Raw genomic sequence first — 6,557 nt, 5'->3', positions numbered from 1 at the left:
TATTTGCAGTACCAGGGTGTTCCTTGGTGGTCTCCCATCCAAGTACTTAAACCGGCCCTCCACTGCTTGGCTTCCAAGATCAGATGAGATTGGGCATCTCCAGTGGGGTATGACCGCAGACCTTATGCTTACCCTTGTCACACTGTGTCCTAATTGGGCACAGATAGGAGCCAATTTGCGATATTATGTAGACCACAGGTGTCTAGGCAGCTGATGAAAAAAATCAGGAGTTTTTTTCTCAAAGATATAACACAAAATTCAGATACCCATCTAAATATTCACGGTTAAAGTAGTCGCAGTACAAGTAGAAGAAACATCTATTCTGCACAGATATTTAAGAATATTAAGTGACACTAATTCTAAATTATATTAATCTTAAAACTATGCAGAGAGGGAGATCTCCAAATTTGGTCTCCAAAATATCAAATAGATGTATGAAACATACACTGTGGATTATGCAGTAAGATATATCATAAACAGTGACATCTCCAGCTCTAATGCCCCATCATGAATTATTTTTAGGCAGTGGGGAAATAATAAGACAGAAAATATGCCATATATATCATCAATTAGGTGTTTTCAAAAAAGCATGGATTTCTGCATTACACAAGGAGAAAAAACATTTATGTGTTTGCTAAGAAAATTGTGCAGGAATTTGTATGTAGATATGGTATCCCTAGAATAATCGAAAGTGATAGGGGTACCCATTTTACAGGTGATGTCTTTCAGGGAATGTGTAAGTTGATGGGAATTGATAGTAAGCTGCACACTCCATATCGCCCACAGGCGAGTGCGAAGGTGGAAAGAGTGAACAGCACTATTAAAAATAAACTGAGCAAAGTTATGGCAGAAACAGGATTGACATGGCCAGAAGCTTTACCCATTGTACTATACAGCATCAGAACCACTCCCAGGTCCCCTCTTAATCTGTCTCCCTTTGAAATCTTGTTTGGTCGACAACCGCATGTTATGATTAACCCTCAGGATGATTTGAAGTGTAACAATGAAGTGACTGTAAAATACTTGATTAACATGAATAAACAGCTAAGGAATCAAAATGATAATTTGAAGTTGGTGATTCCTGATTTACCAGATAGTAATTGTCATGACATTGAACCTGGGGATTATGTAATGATACGGAATTTTCTACGCTCAGGTTGCCTTATTGACAGATGGGAAGGACCATACCAAGTCTTATTGACTAGCACTACAGCATTGAAGGTTGCCGAGAGAGAGACTTGGGTTCATTCGTCCCATTGTAAGAAGGTTGCTGATCCAGAGAGGTCCCGTGATAAGGAACAGACGGTAGAGGAAGTTGTATCACTGGAGTGTCTGTTCCAGGAGGACTGAGGCGGCACCCGAGCATTGAAAATCACAAGATCGAAAGCAGTTGTCGATCCCCTGTTCCCTTTTATTGTTTTTCTCCACTTCCCATCCCATCTCCCTCAAGTATTTCTTTCCCCCTTCTCATTCTTCTCCATTTCCTCCTATAAGATGGACTTGCCCCAAGAGACTGTGATCCGGATTTTTCTGTTGACCATGATGTTGACCAGAGCAGTCTGTTCCGGCGAGAGTACCATGGAGGTCGAGAGAGGTTCTGGAATGGGTTCTGATGACAGAGATGGAGGCGTAGTTTTCCAAGAACAACATAATCAACAAGCAAAGGCGAGTATCAGAAAACGATCCGATAACAGACCATAGAAGGAATTGTGAAGGATTGTTAGCTGAAGAAAACTGTATCTGTAGGCTCTGTGACAATGTAGTTGAGGATGGGTGCATCAAGAAATGCCAATCCAGTTTTAATATCCACATGGACCGGCATCCATTGAGTGACTATCACTCCTTAGTGGGTAGTGTGTTAAATCAAACAGATTGTTGGGTATGCTCTCAAGTACCTCAAGGTCATAGCAAATCAGGACTAGTACCATTTCCTTTAACGGTAGGGGAGGTACTTGAGCTAAAGGGTGGGAGACCGGTGGACTGGAGGTTTAATATCTCCAGTCCTCCTAGTTTGAAGCTCCACCAATATCATGTGGATAAGTCCCTAATATGTTTTAACATTTCCAATCCCCGAAAGCCGGGAAATTGGGAAGTGTCATGGAGTAACCAAACCATGACCTTTTCATACAGAGCCGACAGAATGCCAACAGATACAGAGCTTATACGCCACATAGCCAGTAGAGAAAAAGCTTTCCGATATAGGTATACCCTAGGAAGTAGGATTACGAGAGTTGGAGAGGTATCACCAGGATACTGTGCACATATCGTACAAACTGATACGTGTACTAGACAGATGGGAGAATTAGGGTTAGGAGATTTCACATGGAAGATGTGTAATATGGTTATGTCCTACTCCGTCCCATATGTTCTCCCCGATGATGCATATTTCATATGCGGGAGGAAGGCGTATAAGTGGCTTGCCCCAAACTCTGAAGGATTGTGTTATATTGGAAAAGTACTGCCTGAGGTAATGACTGTATCACATACTAAAATGAAAGACATTCACCGCAGTGCCCAAGCTCCTTATACTCACACTCATTACGAGCACGTAGTTAAACGGCACCTGATAGAAAGAACAGAGCATCCGGCCTCTGACATGATCCATGAATCCACCGGGATTCAGGTTCTACTCGCGTTAGACATCACTCGCACCGCCAGAGGAGTGTTGAATTATAAATACATATCAGCGCTTGCAAATTTATTAGACAATATCACAGAAATGTATGATGACACTTTTAGGTATACTGGAAGAGAGCTTCAAGCTTATAAAACAGAACTGGTTCAGCATAGAATGGTTCTCAATTATCTCACGGCAGTGACAGGTGGATATTGTGTCACACTGGCAACGCAGTACGGCGTGAAATGCTGCACATATATTACGAATAGTACCGAGGATCCGGTCGAGGTCATAGACCAAAAGATGGATGACATTCTCCAATTAAAGTGGGAATTTCGCAGGAGACACAATCTCACCCTTGCTGCTGTGGGTAATGAGCTGACTGGTTGGGTGTCATGGTTGAACCCGTGAAATTGGTTCTCTGGTTTAAGAGAATGGGCTCAAGGAGTCATAATGGATGTTGGGAAGTTTCTCCTATGTATCTTAGGTGTTGTCATATCGATTGGCTTGATATTTAGATGCGGTCAGGCTTTAACGAAGTGTAAACGAAGTACTAGGGTGATGAGTTTAAGGAGTGAGGAAATTGTAATTCCAATGGATTTGATCTATGACCCAACGGTAGAGACAATGATGTGATGAAAATGCGATTATACGGTCCGTTTCTTTCACCTGTTTTTCCGTTTTCTCCAAGGTAAAAAGACCCACTTGGACGAGGAATTTGATGATCCTGTATACAGACAACAGATGGATTAAAGAAGAAGTTTTGACAACCTTATACACAGATATTTGATGAACTATGCCATAGACCCCCAGTTTCCCTAGAAATTTTAAATTCACGCTAGCCCAACACTTTTGTAAGTCTATGGACATTGACAAAGCTTTTTGCCCGCACTTTCTGGCAAAAGCCCAAAGAAGACTGCATTCAACAGACACCAGACAAGACTTCAACCGACAAATGTTCATTAACCTGACATAGAATACCACTGCATTTACCATAATTGTTTCTTATCTTCATCTCTACAACCTTCAGGTAAAGCACACACATAGGCGATAGGGAATACCGGCACAGATATCAGCATTCACATATTCCCCCATTCATGTATCGTCAACTAAAATGTGCTCCCCCATTTTGTTGCAACCAAAATCCGAAAAGAGCTCGGTAAAGTTTGACAGCCCATCCACAGACCCTTAATACGGGATAAGAAGGAATTCAAATGTATACTTCGCAATACCTCGAAGCTTGATTTAAAACACGTACGGCACGATGATACATGACCCCCCAAACATGGATTCATACACACATGCTTCTGCTATCTCACTAGGTCATACCCTTTTCCTACCTTCTCCTCTCCTCCCCTACCCAACCATAGAAATATTTACATGACATATATTTTTCTCGTTTTGAAATGTTTTAGAAAGTGGCAGTTATTGGTGACTGCCAAAGGGTGGACTGTCAAAGTCAGAAAAATATCATGATGCACACTGCCATATTTGCACCTCATATGTGTCCTGACTGCGCATGCGTGCGCTCTCCCGTGCGTGCGCATACCCGCTGTTATGTGCACCCGCAGGCGCACGGTATGCGCATTTACGGTAGAGTTTATGTGCGCCTAGTGTGCGACTCAATCGTTACATATTTTCACCATATAATGTATTTTGTAGATTATGGTCCCTTTGATAGAATCTGAAAGTTTAGTTAATGTAGCATGTTCATGGACAAAGAGATCCCTCTTTGTTTGATACGAAGGGTCAGACAAGGGTTATACAGTGGTGTTTAGTATCCATCGGAAGAGTATTTAATTAGCAATATTCCGGTGTTGGTTTGAAGCGGATTAATCGCTCGTGCGAATAGTTATGGACATAAGAAGTTTCTGGACTTTTACTATATTTGCACTTTATTATCCATGCGGCGGGAAACCTAGTTTCCCACCCACCTGAGCAGTTGGAAATAGTCACAGCCCACCTGTATGAATCAACCTATGACCTTTTGTTATAATACGAAGAGGAATTCCTGTGTCCAATGAACAATAAGAGTATAGGACCATTGTACTGTATTATGTGTAGGGTATAAAAGGACAAGCCGACCTGATCCAGCTCTCTATTCTCTTCAACGGTTCTCATTGCTGATAATCGGGAGCTGGATATCCAGAGGCGCATGCGATTGTTTCCCTTGAGCGTAAGTTTTCTCCGCAATCATATTGTCTTTGTTATTGTGAGCCATATCTCTCTCTCTCTCTCTTCTCTTTCTCTCTCGTTTCTCTTATATAGTTAATGTACTGCTATTGTGTTTCATGTGTAGTTATCTGGTTAGGTAGTCTATGTTATATTGGTAGTGTATGACTTGTATTGTATTATTCTTTTTGAACGTTCATTCATTTCCTTAAAAGGCGTTAGACCCTTAGACCGGTATTGTGTGTTCATTATATTGCAGTGGGTAATAGGAGCGTCTCTATCGCTCAAACAGCTTTAGTGTAAACCCGCTTACACAGTGTTGCATTCTCATCTTATCACTACACAAGGATTTACAGTATAAGTACATTGTTTATGGTATAGTTATAAAGGTTTAACATTGTGAGCGTCTGCGCCGCTGGTGATCTCCTCGTGGTCCCGAGCGTCCGCTACGCTAATAGCGAACCATTACGTTAGTCGGCAGCCAATAGCGTGCCTGCCTGTGATCTCTTGGCCGTGAGCGAACGTGACGCTTGAGCGTCTCGACTATGGCTAAGTGATTGCTACGCAACGTGCGTACCCTTACGGTATTCCATTTGTCAATAGCGTACAGTGTTCTTAGACCTCTTAAAGGGTTTTAAGTAAGATAAATATTCTGCTTTAACACAGCCTATTGTGGTGCCTGCGGCTACTAGGGACTTGGAGGACTCCAAGTTGCTGGACGTAGTCAGGGCCCTGAAAATATATGTTTCCAGGACGGCTGGTCAGGAAATCTGACTCGCTGTTTATCCTGTCTGCACCCAATAAGCTGGGTGCTCCTGCTTCTAAGCAGACTATTGCTCGTTGGATTTGTAGTACAATTCAGCTTGCACATTCTGTGGCAGGCCTGCCACAGCCTAAATCTGTAAAAGCCCATTCCACAAGGAAGGTGGGCTCATCTTGGGCGGCTGCCCGAGGGGTCTCGGCTTTACAACTTTGCCGAGCAGCTACTTGGTCAGGGGCAAACACGTTTGCTAAATTCTACAAATTTGATACCCTGGCTGAGGAGGACCTGGAGTTCTCTCATTCGGTGCTGCAGAGTCATCCGCACTCTCCCGCCCGTTTGGGAGCTTTGGTATAATCCCCATGGTCCTTACGGAGTTCCCAGCATCCACTAGGACGTCAGAGAAAATAAGAATTTACTTACCGATAATTCTATTTCTCATAGTCCATAGTGGATGCTGGGCGCCCATCCCAAGTGCGGATTGTCTGCAATACTTATACATAGTTATTGTTACAAAAATCGGGTTATTATTGTTGTGAGCCATCTTTTCAGACGCTCCTCTGTTATCATGCTGTTAACTGGGTTCAGATCACAGGTTGTACGGTGTGATTGGTGTGGCTGGTATGAGTCTTACCCGGGATTCAAAATCCTTCCTTATTGTGTACGCTCGTCCGGGCACAGTATCCTAACTGAGGCTTGGAGGAGGGTCATAGGGGGAGGAGCCAGTGCACACCAGGTAGTCCTAAAGCTTTTACTTTTGTGCCCAGTCTCCTGCGGAGCCGCTAATCCCCATGGTCCTTACGGAGTTCCCAGCATCCACTACGGACTATGAGAAATAGAATTATCGGTAAGTAAATTCTTATTATTTGTTCCATAACTAATACAGCTGGGCTTGCGTTTATCTCTGAATTAGGCCCAGAGTGTTATATACTGTATCTACAGTACATTGTTAAAAAACATTCGCATTTTGTCCATCTATCGCTTAGACGCACATTAAACCAGTCAGTA

General features: G+C 42.8%; 1 pseudogene; it reads right to left on the bottom strand.

Moving 5' to 3' along the window:
* Positions 1-121, bottom strand: LOC134951238 (5S ribosomal RNA; annotated as a pseudogene).
* Between the last annotated feature and the right edge of the window lie 6,436 nt (positions 122-6,557).

Source organism: Pseudophryne corroboree, chromosome 8 (genome assembly GCF_028390025.1).
Source record: "Pseudophryne corroboree isolate aPseCor3 chromosome 8, aPseCor3.hap2, whole genome shotgun sequence".
Taxonomy (NCBI): Eukaryota; Metazoa; Chordata; class Amphibia; order Anura; family Myobatrachidae; genus Pseudophryne; species Pseudophryne corroboree.
Note: the sequence above shows the minus strand (reverse complement) of the source record. Positions and strands in the feature narration are given on the sequence as shown.